The sequence below is a fragment of the Hippichthys cyanospilos genome, chromosome 20, assembly GCF_059441005.1.
Source record: "Hippichthys cyanospilos isolate Australia breed blue-spotted pipefish chromosome 20, RoL_Hcya_1.0, whole genome shotgun sequence".
NCBI classification, from domain to species: domain Eukaryota; kingdom Metazoa; phylum Chordata; class Actinopteri; order Syngnathiformes; family Syngnathidae; genus Hippichthys; species Hippichthys cyanospilos.
Window position 1 is genome coordinate 20226 of NC_142388.1, and position 15593 is coordinate 35818.

The following is a 15593-nucleotide window of genomic DNA, read 5'->3' on the forward strand; positions in this document are numbered from 1 at the left end:
GTCGGGAAAGGCAAGAGCCAATGCTAATGTGGCTAACCGGATGTCAAACGGTTACATTAGCTTAGCTCTTTCCTAAAACATCGGGCCAAGAAAAAGATACAAGAACGTCGAGGGACTTCACGGACGGTAGCGGCGACGCAATGGCGGGCAGCCGATCCGTCGGGAGAATCAGGGGCCAAAGCTAATGTGGCTAACCAGGTGGTAGCCACATACATTACGTCGGCCCATTCTCGGAACATATTCACACACGAGTCCCAGAGGCCAAAGCAGCTGCGGGAGGTCAAGGACCCGCACGTGGGCACTGGAGACGAGATGTCCAGGTTCACACCATGAGGCACGGTGACAAAGGGGGCTCCCGTAAGTTTGCCCCGACGTGGCGAGTGCACCACGGGATGGCGGTCTTTACCGGCTCCCGGCCTATAACAATAAACCTAACCTGCCCGGGCCTGGCGGGGTGAACCCGGGTTCCTTTCTGCGCCACGGGCCAAGTGGGGGAACCTGGACAAGGGTGTGACAACGGGGGACAATTGACTCATCAGGAAGGGTAAAGGCCAAGGCTAATGTAGCTAGCTGGGTGCTAGCCGAATACATTAGCTGGGCCTGGACCTTGGACATTGACGTGGACTTCGCGGATGGAATCGACGAAGCCGTGACGGGTGACTGACCCGTCGGGAAAGGCAAGGGCCAATGCTAATGTGGCTAACCGGAGGTCAACCGGTTGTATTAGCTCGGCTCTTTCCTAAATCATCAGGGCAAGAAAAAGATACAAGAACGTCAAGGGACTTCACGGACGGTAGCGGCGACGCAATAGCGGGCAGCCGATCCGTCGGGAGAATCAAGGGCCAAAGCTAATATGGCTAACCAGGTGGTAGCCACATACGTTACATCGGCCCATTCTCGGAACAGATTGACACACGAGTCCCAGAGGCCAAAGCAGCTGTGGGAGGTCAAGGACCCGCACGTGGGCACTGGTGACGCTACGGCGACGACGGCGGTAACGACACCTCGTCTAACCCCAACCGGTGCCTAATCCTAATCCCAACCCTATTCCTTATCCTAATCCCAACCCTATTCCTTATCCTAATCCCAACCCTATTCCTTATCCTAATCCCAACCCTATTCCTTATCCTAATCCCAACCCTATTCCTTATCCTAATCCCAACCCTATTCCTTATCCTAATCCCAACCCTATTCCTTATCCTAATCCCAACCCTATTCCTTATCCTAATCCCAACCCTAAAAACCCGACCCTAATCCCTTCCCTTATCCCAAACCTAATTCCAACCCTTATTCCAACCCCAATCCCAACCCTAATCCCATCCCTGACCCTCATCCTAATCCCAACCCTAATCCCCATTTCCCTGGGTCGGTCTTACTTCCCATTTGAGCCCTGAAACGAACATCAGTCAGGGCTCGGGGAGTTAGGACGAGGACCTGAAGCAAAGGCAAAAGGGTTTCAAGGTAAGTAGAAGGATTGGAAGGACAACACAGGTAAGTGAAGTTGTACAACGGAGCAACAAGAAGGTTCGTCGGGGGACAGCGGATGAGAAGAGAAACAGGTAAGTGAAGACAACATTCGGTGGAAAAAAGTAAAAAAACAGAGCGACAGGATGAAGTGGACTTTCACGGACGGACCACAGGAGGCACTGTGAGGAAAGATCCTCACTTGGATAAAAAAATCATTTGCGCACTTCCGCAAAACGCCATTTGGACATCGGAACTTAAAGAGTGAGGACAGGAGGGAGATAGTACAACGGAGCAACAAGAGGATTCGTCGGGGACAGCGGATGAGAAGAGAACCAGGTAAGTGAAGACAACATTCGGTGAAAAAAAGAAAAAAACAGAGCGACAGGATGAAGTGGACTTTCACGGACGGACCACGGGAGGCACTGTGAGGAAAGATCCTCACTTGGATAAAAAAACGTTTGCGCACTTCCGCAAAACGCCATTTGGACAACGGAACTGGAAGAGGGAGGACAGGAGGAGCAACGGGGGAGACAACGTAATAAAACAACGCACAACCACAAAAAAAGAGGGGAAGCACGTTGGGGAAAGATCCCCATTCGGACAAAGACGTCTACGTAGTTTCGTAGGACGTCATGTTGACAATGGAAAAGAAAAAAAGAGGAAGGACAAGTGGAGCGACGGGGGAGACAATGGAATAAAACACCGCGCAACAATAAAAACGGAAGAGGAACGACGAGGAATTCATCAAAAAAGATGGATCAACAAATTCGTCGTGGGACAATTGATAAGAAGAGGAGCAGGTAAGTGAGCAAACATCACACAGCATGTTCAGCAATCAGATAAGAAGAGAAATTCAAACCAAAAACTGGGAGCAACAGGAAAAACACCGCACAACAATAAAAACGGAAGAGGAACGACGAGGAATTCATCAAGAGGTAAGTGAAGATAAAATTTCTTACAACAACAAAAACACAAGAAAAACGACAAGGGATTGATCAACACAAGAATAAAAGATGGATCAACAAATTCGTCGTGGGACAATTGATAAGAAGAGGGGCAGGTAAGTGGGCACATCACACAGCATGCTCAACAATCAGATAAGAAGAGAAATTCAAGCCAAAAACTGGGAGCAACAGGAGGAAGTGCACTTCTCGAATGGGCCGCAAGAGGGCACTGTGGGGAAAGATCCCCACTCCTATAAAAGCGCCTGCGCACGTCCGCAAGGAGCCATTTGGACGACGGAGCTCGAAGAGGAAGGACGTGAGGAGCCACAACACAGTAAGAAAAGACAACTTTGCAACAATACATGGACACAAGCCAGGAACTGATCACCCCTGGCTGGGTCGCCCAAGGGAGGGTGTCTGGAGATTAAAGACCCGAAACACCCGATGAACTTGGGTTCTCCACTGATGATGTGTCCTAAAATTACCTCGTCGACGGACGAGGGCCAAAGCTAATGTGGCTAACGGCAAGTTAGCTGAATACATTAAGCTAAATCTGGATTTGGAACTTTGACGTGGACTTCGCGGATACAACCAGCGACGCCATGGTGGGTAGCCGACCCATCAGGAAAGGTAAAGGCCAAGGCTAATGTAGCTAGCTGGGTGCTAATCGAATACATTAGCTGGGCCTGTACCTTGAACATGGACGTGGATGGACTTCGCGGAGGGAATCTATGACGCCATGGCTAACAACTGACCCGTCAGGAAAGGTAAAGACCAAGGCTAATGTAGCTAGCTGGGTGCTAGCAGGATGCATTAGCTGGGCCTGTACCTTGAGCTTTGACGTGGACTTCGCGGCCAAAGCTAATGTGGCTAACTGCGGATTAGCTGAATACATTAGCTAAGCCTGCACCTTCAACTGGGCGTGGACTTCGCGGCCAAAGCTAATGTGGCTAACGGTAAGTTAGCTGAATACATTAGCTAAATATGGATCTGAAACTTGACGTGGACTTCGCGGATACAATCAGCGACGCCATGGCGGGTAGCCGACCCATCAGGAAAGGTAAAGGCCAAGGCTAATGTAGCTAGCTGGGTGCTAATCGAATACATTAGCTGGGCCTGTACCTTGAACATGGACGTGGACTTCGCGGAGGGAATCGACGACACCGTGACTAACAACTGACCTGTCAGGAAAGGTAAAGACCAAGGCTAATGTAGCTAGCTGGGGGCTAGCGGAATGCATTAGCTAGGCCTGTACCTTGAGCTTTGACGTGGACTTCGCGGATGGAACCTGCGACGTCATGACGGGTGACTGACCCGTCGGGAAAGGCAAGAGCCAATGCTAATGTGGCTAACCGGATGTCAACCGGTTACATTAGCTTAGCTCTTTCCTAAAACATCGGGCCAAGAAAAAGATACAAGAACGTCGAGGGACTTCACGGACGGTAGCGGCGACGCAATGGCGGGCAGCCGATCCGTCGGGAGAATCAGGGGCCAAAGCTAATGTGGCTAACCAGGTGGTAGCCACATACATTACGTCGGCCCATTCTCGGAACATATTCACACACGAGTCCCAGAGGCCAAAGCAGCTGCGGGAGGTCAAGGACCCGCACGTGGGCACTGGAGACGAGATGTCCAGGTTCACACCATGAGGCACGGTGACAAAGGGGGCTCCCGTAAGTTTGCCCCGACGTGGCGAGTGCACCACGGGATGGCGGTCTTTACCGGCTCCCGGCCTATAACAATAAACCTAACCTGCCCGGGCCTGGCGGGGTGAACCCGGGTTCCTTTCTGCGCCACGGGCCAAGTGGGGGAACCTGGACAAGGGTGTGACAACGGGGGACAATTGACTCATCAGGAAGGGTAAAGGCCAAGGCTAATGTAGCTAGCTGGGTGCTAGCCGAATACATTAGCTGGGCCTGGACCTTGGACATTGACGTGGACTTCGCGGATGGAATCGACGAAGCCGTGACGGGTGACTGACCCGTCGGGAAAGGCAAGGGCCAATGCTAATGTGGCTAACCGGAGGTCAACCGGTTGTATTAGCTCGGCTCTTTCCTAAATCATCAGGGCAAGAAAAAGATACAAGAACGTCAAGGGACTTCACGGACGGTAGCGGCGACGCAATAGCGGGCAGCCGATCCGTCGGGAGAATCAAGGGCCAAAGCTAATATGGCTAACCAGGTGGTAGCCACATACGTTACATCGGCCCATTCTCGGAACAGATTGACACACGAGTCCCAGAGGCCAAAGCAGCTGTGGGAGGTCAAGGACCCGCACGTGGGCACTGGTGACGCTACGGCGACGACGGCGGTAACGACACCTCGTCTAACCCCAACCGGTGCCTAATCCTAATCCCAACCCTATTCCTTATCCTAATCCCAACCCTATTCCTTATCCTAATCCCAACCCTATTCCTTATCCTAATCCCAACCCTATTCCTTATCCTAATCCCAACCCTATTCCTTATCCTAATCCCAACCCTATTCCTTATCCTAATCCCAACCCTATTCCTTATCCTAATCCCAACCCTGTTCCTTATCCTAATCCCAACCCTAAAAACCCGACCCTAATCCCTTCCCTTATCCCAAACCTAATTCCAACCCTTATTCCAACCCCAATCCCAACCCTAATCCCATCCCTGACCCTCATCCTAATCCCAACCCTAATCCCCATTTCCCTGGGTCGGTCTTACTTCCCATTTGAGCCCTGAAACGAACATCAGTCAGGGCTCGGGGAGTTAGGACGAGGACCTGAAGCAAAGGCAAAAGGGTTTCAAGGTAAGTAGAAGGATTGGAAGGACAACACAGGTAAGTGAAGTTGTACAACGGAGCAACAAGAAGGTTCGTCGGGGGACAGCGGATGAGAAGAGAAACAGGTAAGTGAAGACAACATTCGGTGGAAAAAAGTAAAAAAACAGAGCGACAGGATGAAGTGGACTTTCACGGACGGACCACAGGAGGCACTGTGAGGAAAGATCCTCACTTGGATAAAAAAATCATTTGCGCACTTCCGCAAAACGCCATTTGGACATCGGAACTTAAAGAGTGAGGACAGGAGGGAGATAGTACAACGGAGCAACAAGAGGATTCGTCGGGGACAGCGGATGAGAAGAGAACCAGGTAAGTGAAGACAACATTCGGTGAAAAAAAGAAAAAAACAGAGCGACAGGATGAAGTGGACTTTCACGGACGGACCACGGGAGGCACTGTGAGGAAAGATCCTCACTTGGATAAAAAAACGTTTGCGCACTTCCGCAAAACGCCATTTGGACAACGGAACTGGAAGAGGGAGGACAGGAGGAGCAACGGGGGAGACAACGTAATAAAACAACGCACAACCACAAAAAAAGAGGGGAAGCACGTTGGGGAAAGATCCCCATTCGGACAAAGACGTCTACGTAGTTTCGTAGGACGTCATGTTGACAATGGAAAAGAAAAAAAGAGGAAGGACAAGTGGAGCGACGGGGGAGACAATGGAATAAAACACCGCGCAACAATAAAAACGGAAGAGGAACGACGAGGAATTCATCAAAAAAGATGGATCAACAAATTCGTCGTGGGACAATTGATAAGAAGAGGAGCAGGTAAGTGAGCAAACATCACACAGCATGTTCAGCAATCAGATAAGAAGAGAAATTCAAACCAAAAACTGGGAGCAACAGGAAAAACACCGCACAACAATAAAAACGGAAGAGGAACGACGAGGAATTCATCAAGAGGTAAGTGAAGATAAAATTTCTTACAACAACAAAAACACAAGAAAAACGACAAGGGATTGATCAACACAAGAATAAAAGATGGATCAACAAATTCGTCGTGGGACAATTGATAAGAAGAGGGGCAGGTAAGTGGGCACATCACACAGCATGCTCAACAATCAGATAAGAAGAGAAATTCAAGCCAAAAACTGGGAGCAACAGGAGGAAGTGCACTTCTCGAATGGGCCGCAAGAGGGCACTGTGGGGAAAGATCCCCACTCCTATAAAAGCGCCTGCGCACGTCCGCAAGGAGCCATTTGGACGACGGAGCTCGAAGAGGAAGGACGTGAGGAGCCACAACACAGTAAGAAAAGACAACTTTGCAACAATACATGGACACAAGCCAGGAACTGATCACCCCTGGCTGGGTCGCCCAAGGGAGGGTGTCTGGAGATTAAAGACCCGAAACACCCGATGAACTTGGGTTCTCCACTGATGATGTGTCCTAAAATTACCTCGTCGACGGACGAGGGCCAAAGCTAATGTGGCTAACGGCAAGTTAGCTGAATACATTAAGCTAAATCTGGATTTGGAACTTTGACGTGGACTTCGCGGATACAACCAGCGACGCCATGGTGGGTAGCCGACCCATCAGGAAAGGTAAAGGCCAAGGCTAATGTAGCTAGCTGGGTGCTAATCGAATACATTAGCTGGGCCTGTACCTTGAACATGGACGTGGATGGACTTCGCGGAGGGAATCTATGACGCCATGGCTAACAACTGACCCGTCAGGAAAGGTAAAGACCAAGGCTAATGTAGCTAGCTGGGTGCTAGCAGGATGCATTAGCTGGGCCTGTACCTTGAGCTTTGACGTGGACTTCGCGGCCAAAGCTAATGTGGCTAACTGCGGATTAGCTGAATACATTAGCTAAGCCTGCACCTTCAACTGGGCGTGGACTTCGCGGCCAAAGCTAATGTGGCTAACGGTAAGTTAGCTGAATACATTAGCTAAATATGGATCTGAAACTTGACGTGGACTTCGCGGATACAATCAGCGACGCCATGGCGGGTAGCCGACCCATCAGGAAAGGTAAAGGCCAAGGCTAATGTAGCTAGCTGGGTGCTAATCGAATACATTAGCTGGGCCTGTACCTTGAACATGGACGTGGACTTCGCGGAGGGAATCGACGACACCGTGACTAACAACTGACCTGTCAGGAAAGGTAAAGACCAAGGCTAATGTAGCTAGCTGGGGGCTAGCGGAATGCATTAGCTAGGCCTGTACCTTGAGCTTTGACGTGGACTTCGCGGATGGAACCTGCGACGTCATGACGGGTGACTGACCCGTCGGGAAAGGCAAGAGCCAATGCTAATGTGGCTAACCGGATGTCAAACGGTTACATTAGCTTAGCTCTTTCCTAAAACATCGGGCCAAGAAAAAGATACAAGAACGTCGAGGGACTTCACGGACGGTAGCGGCGACGCAATGGCGGGCAGCCGATCCGTCGGGAGAATCAGGGGCCAAAGCTAATGTGGCTAACCAGGTGGTAGCCACATACATTACGTCGGCCCATTCTCGGAACATATTCACACACGAGTCCCAGAGGCCAAAGCAGCTGCGGGAGGTCAAGGACCCGCACGTGGGCACTGGAGACGAGATGTCCAGGTTCACACCATGAGGCACGGTGACAAAGGGGGCTCCCGTAAGTTTGCCCCGACGTGGCGAGTGCACCACGGGATGGCGGTCTTTACCGGCTCCCGGCCTATAACAATAAACCTAACCTGCCCGGGCCTGGCGGGGTGAACCCGGGTTCCTTTCTGCGCCACGGGCCAAGTGGGGGAACCTGGACAAGGGTGTGACAACGGGGGACAATTGACTCATCAGGAAGGGTAAAGGCCAAGGCTAATGTAGCTAGCTGGGTGCTAGCCGAATACATTAGCTGGGCCTGGACCTTGGACATTGACGTGGACTTCGCGGATGGAATCGACGAAGCCGTGACGGGTGACTGACCCGTCGGGAAAGGCAAGGGCCAATGCTAATGTGGCTAACCGGAGGTCAACCGGTTGTATTAGCTCGGCTCTTTCCTAAATCATCAGGGCAAGAAAAAGATACAAGAACGTCAAGGGACTTCACGGACGGTAGCGGCGACGCAATAGCGGGCAGCCGATCCGTCGGGAGAATCAAGGGCCAAAGCTAATATGGCTAACCAGGTGGTAGCCACATACGTTACATCGGCCCATTCTCGGAACAGATTGACACACGAGTCCCAGAGGCCAAAGCAGCTGTGGGAGGTCAAGGACCCGCACGTGGGCACTGGTGACGCTACGGCGACGACGGCGGTAACGACACCTCGTCTAACCCCAACCGGTGCCTAATCCTAATCCCAACCCTATTCCTTATCCTAATCCCAACCCTATTCCTTATCCTAATCCCAACCCTATTCCTTATCCTAATCCCAACCCTATTCCTTATCCTAATCCCAACCCTATTCCTTATCCTAATCCCAACCCTATTCCTTATCCTAATCCCAACCCTATTCCTTATCCTAATCCCAACCCTGTTCCTTATCCTAATCCCAACCCTAAAAACCCGACCCTAATCCCTTCCCTTATCCCAAACCTAATTCCAACCCTTATTCCAACCCCAATCCCAACCCTAATCCCATCCCTGACCCTCATCCTAATCCCAACCCTAATCCCCATTTCCCTGGGTCGGTCTTACTTCCCATTTGAGCCCTGAAACGAACATCAGTCAGGGCTCGGGGAGTTAGGACGAGGACCTGAAGCAAAGGCAAAAGGGTTTCAAGGTAAGTAGAAGGATTGGAAGGACAACACAGGTAAGTGAAGTTGTACAACGGAGCAACAAGAAGGTTCGTCGGGGGACAGCGGATGAGAAGAGAAACAGGTAAGTGAAGACAACATTCGGTGGAAAAAAGTAAAAAAACAGAGCGACAGGATGAAGTGGACTTTCACGGACGGACCACAGGAGGCACTGTGAGGAAAGATCCTCACTTGGATAAAAAAATCATTTGCGCACTTCCGCAAAACGCCATTTGGACATCGGAACTTAAAGAGTGAGGACAGGAGGGAGATAGTACAACGGAGCAACAAGAGGATTCGTCGGGGACAGCGGATGAGAAGAGAACCAGGTAAGTGAAGACAACATTCGGTGAAAAAAAGAAAAAAACAGAGCGACAGGATGAAGTGGACTTTCACGGACGGACCACGGGAGGCACTGTGAGGAAAGATCCTCACTTGGATAAAAAAACGTTTGCGCACTTCCGCAAAACGCCATTTGGACAACGGAACTGGAAGAGGGAGGACAGGAGGAGCAACGGGGGAGACAACGTAATAAAACAACGCACAACCACAAAAAAAGAGGGGAAGCACGTTGGGGAAAGATCCCCATTCGGACAAAGACGTCTACGTAGTTTCGTAGGACGTCATGTTGACAATGGAAAAGAAAAAAAGAGGAAGGACAAGTGGAGCGACGGGGGAGACAATGGAATAAAACACCGCGCAACAATAAAAACGGAAGAGGAACGACGAGGAATTCATCAAAAAAGATGGATCAACAAATTCGTCGTGGGACAATTGATAAGAAGAGGAGCAGGTAAGTGAGCAAACATCACACAGCATGTTCAGCAATCAGATAAGAAGAGAAATTCAAACCAAAAACTGGGAGCAACAGGAAAAACACCGCACAACAATAAAAACGGAAGAGGAACGACGAGGAATTCATCAAGAGGTAAGTGAAGATAAAATTTCTTACAACAACAAAAACACAAGAAAAACGACAAGGGATTGATCAACACAAGAATAAAAGATGGATCAACAAATTCGTCGTGGGACAATTGATAAGAAGAGGGGCAGGTAAGTGGGCACATCACACAGCATGCTCAACAATCAGATAAGAAGAGAAATTCAAGCCAAAAACTGGGAGCAACAGGAGGAAGTGCACTTCTCGAATGGGCCGCAAGAGGGCACTGTGGGGAAAGATCCCCACTCCTATAAAAGCGCCTGCGCACGTCCGCAAGGAGCCATTTGGACGACGGAGCTCGAAGAGGAAGGACGTGAGGAGCCACAACACAGTAAGAAAAGACAACTTTGCAACAATACATGGACACAAGCCAGGAACTGATCACCCCTGGCTGGGTCGCCCAAGGGAGGGTGTCTGGAGATTAAAGACCCGAAACACCCGATGAACTTGGGTTCTCCACTGATGATGTGTCCTAAAATTACCTCGTCGACGGACGAGGGCCAAAGCTAATGTGGCTAACGGCAAGTTAGCTGAATACATTAAGCTAAATCTGGATTTGGAACTTTGACGTGGACTTCGCGGATACAACCAGCGACGCCATGGTGGGTAGCCGACCCATCAGGAAAGGTAAAGGCCAAGGCTAATGTAGCTAGCTGGGTGCTAATCGAATACATTAGCTGGGCCTGTACCTTGAACATGGACGTGGATGGACTTCGCGGAGGGAATCTATGACGCCATGGCTAACAACTGACCCGTCAGGAAAGGTAAAGACCAAGGCTAATGTAGCTAGCTGGGTGCTAGCAGGATGCATTAGCTGGGCCTGTACCTTGAGCTTTGACGTGGACTTCGCGGCCAAAGCTAATGTGGCTAACTGCGGATTAGCTGAATACATTAGCTAAGCCTGCACCTTCAACTGGGCGTGGACTTCGCGGCCAAAGCTAATGTGGCTAACGGTAAGTTAGCTGAATACATTAGCTAAATATGGATCTGAAACTTGACGTGGACTTCGCGGATACAATCAGCGACGCCATGGCGGGTAGCCGACCCATCAGGAAAGGTAAAGGCCAAGGCTAATGTAGCTAGCTGGGTGCTAATCGAATACATTAGCTGGGCCTGTACCTTGAACATGGACGTGGACTTCGCGGAGGGAATCGACGACACCGTGACTAACAACTGACCTGTCAGGAAAGGTAAAGACCAAGGCTAATGTAGCTAGCTGGGGGCTAGCGGAATGCATTAGCTAGGCCTGTACCTTGAGCTTTGACGTGGACTTCGCGGATGGAACCTGCGACGTCATGACGGGTGACTGACCCGTCGGGAAAGGCAAGAGCCAATGCTAATGTGGCTAACCGGATGTCAACCGGTTACATTAGCTTAGCTCTTTCCTAAAACATCGGGCCAAGAAAAAGATACAAGAACGTCGAGGGACTTCACGGACGGTAGCGGCGACGCAATGGCGGGCAGCCGATCCGTCGGGAGAATCAGGGGCCAAAGCTAATGTGGCTAACCAGGTGGTAGCCACATACATTACGTCGGCCCATTCTCGGAACATATTCACACACGAGTCCCAGAGGCCAAAGCAGCTGCGGGAGGTCAAGGACCCGCACGTGGGCACTGGAGACGAGATGTCCAGGTTCACACCATGAGGCACGGTGACAAAGGGGGCTCCCGTAAGTTTGCCCCGACGTGGCGAGTGCACCACGGGATGGCGGTCTTTACCGGCTCCCGGCCTATAACAATAAACCTAACCTGCCCGGGCCTGGCGGGGTGAACCCGGGTTCCTTTCTGCGCCACGGGCCAAGTGGGGGAACCTGGACAAGGGTGTGACAACGGGGGACAATTGACTCATCAGGAAGGGTAAAGGCCAAGGCTAATGTAGCTAGCTGGGTGCTAGCCGAATACATTAGCTGGGCCTGGACCTTGGACATTGACGTGGACTTCGCGGATGGAATCGACGAAGCCGTGACGGGTGACTGACCCGTCGGGAAAGGCAAGGGCCAATGCTAATGTGGCTAACCGGAGGTCAACCGGTTGTATTAGCTCGGCTCTTTCCTAAATCATCAGGGCAAGAAAAAGATACAAGAACGTCAAGGGACTTCACGGACGGTAGCGGCGACGCAATAGCGGGCAGCCGATCCGTCGGGAGAATCAAGGGCCAAAGCTAATATGGCTAACCAGGTGGTAGCCACATACGTTACATCGGCCCATTCTCGGAACAGATTGACACACGAGTCCCAGAGGCCAAAGCAGCTGTGGGAGGTCAAGGACCCGCACGTGGGCACTGGTGACGCTACGGCGACGACGGCGGTAACGACACCTCGTCTAACCCCAACCGGTGCCTAATCCTAATCCCAACCCTATTCCTTATCCTAATCCCAACCCTATTCCTTATCCTAATCCCAACCCTATTCCTTATCCTAATCCCAACCCTATTCCTTATCCTAATCCCAACCCTATTCCTTATCCTAATCCCAACCCTATTCCTTATCCTAATCCCAACCCTATTCCTTATCCTAATCCCAACCCTGTTCCTTATCCTAATCCCAACCCTAAAAACCCGACCCTAATCCCTTCCCTTATCCCAAACCTAATTCCAACCCTTATTCCAACCCCAATCCCAACCCTAATCCCATCCCTGACCCTCATCCTAATCCCAACCCTAATCCCCATTTCCCTGGGTCGGTCTTACTTCCCATTTGAGCCCTGAAACGAACATCAGTCAGGGCTCGGGGAGTTAGGACGAGGACCTGAAGCAAAGGCAAAAGGGTTTCAAGGTAAGTAGAAGGATTGGAAGGACAACACAGGTAAGTGAAGTTGTACAACGGAGCAACAAGAAGGTTCGTCGGGGGACAGCGGATGAGAAGAGAAACAGGTAAGTGAAGACAACATTCGGTGGAAAAAAGTAAAAAAACAGAGCGACAGGATGAAGTGGACTTTCACGGACGGACCACAGGAGGCACTGTGAGGAAAGATCCTCACTTGGATAAAAAAATCATTTGCGCACTTCCGCAAAACGCCATTTGCGCACTTCCGCAAAACGCCATTTGGACATCGGAACTTAAAGAGTGAGGACAGGAGGGAGATAGTACAACGGAGCAACAAGAGGATTCGTCGGGGACAGCGGATGAGAAGAGAACCAGGTAAGTGAAGACAACATTCGGGGAAAAAAAGAAAAAAACAGAGCGACAGGATGAAGTGGACTTTCACGGACGGACCACGGGAGGCACTGTGAGGAAAGATCCTCACTTGGATAAAAAAACGTTTGCGCACTTCCGCAAAACGCCATTTGGACAACGGAACTGGAAGAGGGAGGACAGGAGGAGCAACGGGGGAGACAACGTAATAAAACAACGCACAACCACAAAAAAAGAGGGGAAGCACGTTGGGGAAAGATCCCCATTCGGACAAAGACGTCTACGTAGTTTCGTAGGACGTCATGTTGACAATGGAAAAGAAAAAAAGAGGAAGGACAAGTGGAGCGACGGGGGAGACAATGGAATAAAACACCGCGCAACAATAAAAACGGAAGAGGAACGACGAGGAATTCATCAAAAAAGATGGATCAACAAATTCGTCGTGGGACAATTGATAAGAAGAGGAGCAGGTAAGTGAGCAAACATCACACAGCATGTTCAGCAATCAGATAAGAAGAGAAATTCAAGCCAAAAACTGGGAGCAACAGGAAAAACACCGCACAACAATAAAAACGGAAGAGGAACGACGAGGAATTCATCAAGAGGTAAGTGAAGATAAAATTTCTTACAACAACAAAAACACAAGAAAAACGACAAGGGATTGATCAACACAAGAATAAAAGATGGATCAACAAATTCGTCGTGGGACAATTGATAAGAAGAGGGGCAGGTAAGTGGGCACATCACACAGCATGCTCAACAATCAGATAAGAAGAGAAATTCAAGCCAAAAACTGGGAGCAACAGGAGGAAGTGCACTTCTCGAATGGGCCGCAAGAGGGCACTGTGGGGAAAGATCCCCACTCCTATAAAAGCGCCTGCGCACGTCCGCAAGGAGCCATTTGGACGACGGAGCTCGAAGAGGAAGGACGTGAGGAGCCACAACACAGTAAGAAAAGACAACTTTGCAACAATACATGGACACAAGCCAGGAACTGATCACCCCTGGCTGGGTCGCCCAAGGGAGGGTGTCTGGAGATTAAAGACCCGAAACACCCGATGAACTTGGGTTCTCCACTGATGATGTGTCCTAAAATTACCTCGTCGACGGACGAGGGCCAAAGCTAATGTGGCTAACGGCAAGTTAGCTGAATACATTAAGCTAAATCTGGATTTGGAACTTTGACGTGGACTTCGCGGATACAACCAGCGACGCCATGGTGGGTAGCCGACCCATCAGGAAAGGTAAAGGCCAAGGCTAATGTAGCTAGCTGGGTGCTAATCGAATACATTAGCTGGGCCTGTACCTTGAACATGGACGTGGATGGACTTCGCGGAGGGAATCTATGACGCCATGGCTAACAACTGACCCGTCAGGAAAGGTAAAGACCAAGGCTAATGTAGCTAGCTGGGTGCTAGCAGGATGCATTAGCTGGGCCTGTACCTTGAGCTTTGACGTGGACTTCGCGGCCAAAGCTAATGTGGCTAACTGCGGATTAGCTGAATACATTAGCTAAGCCTGCACCTTCAACTGGGCGTGGACTTCGCGGCCAAAGCTAATGTGGCTAACGGTAAGTTAGCTGAATACATTAGCTAAATATGGATCTGAAACTTGACGTGGACTTCGCGGATACAATCAGCGACGCCATGGCGGGTAGCCGACCCATCAGGAAAGGTAAAGGCCAAGGCTAATGTAGCTAGCTGGGTGCTAATCGAATACATTAGCTGGGCCTGTACCTTGAACATGGACGTGGACTTCGCGGAGGGAATCGACGACACCGTGACTAACAACTGACCTGTCAGGAAAGGTAAAGACCAAGGCTAATGTAGCTAGCTGGGGGCTAGCGGAATGCATTAGCTAGGCCTGTACCTTGAGCTTTGACGTGGACTTCGCGGATGGAACCTGCGACGTCATGACGGGTGACTGACCCGTCGGGAAAGGCAAGAGCCAATGCTAATGTGGCTAACCGGATGTCAACCGGTTACATTAGCTCAGCTCTTTCCTAAAACATCGGGCCAAGAAAAAGATACAAGAACGTCGAGGGACTTCACGGACGGTAGCGGCGACGCAATGGCGGGCAGCCGATCCGTCGGGAGAATCAGGGGCCAAAGCTAATGTGGCTAACCAGGTGGTAGCCACATACATTACGTCGGCCCATTCTCGGAACATATTCACACACGAGTCCCAGAGGCCAAAGCAGCTGCGGGAGGTCAAGGACCCGCACGTGGGCACTGGAGACGAGATGTCCAGGTTCACACCATGAGGCACGGTGACAAAGGGGGCTCCCGTAAGTTTGCCCCGACGTGGCGAGTGCACCACGGGATGGCGGTCTTTACCGGCTCCCGGCCTATAACAATAAACCTAACCCTAACCTTACCCTAACCACAACCTCTCTTCCTAATGTCTGACTCTAACCCCTGTCCCTAACCACAACCACTTTTCTTGATTTCTGAATTCCTATCCCCTCACCTGATTTCTATTCCTTACCCCAACCCCTCAACCACTCGACACCGCGACGGCCCGAAGAAGACGAGATGCTGGGAGGACAGAAGACGACTTGGCTTCGGGTCGAGGGAGAATCGTTCCCCGAC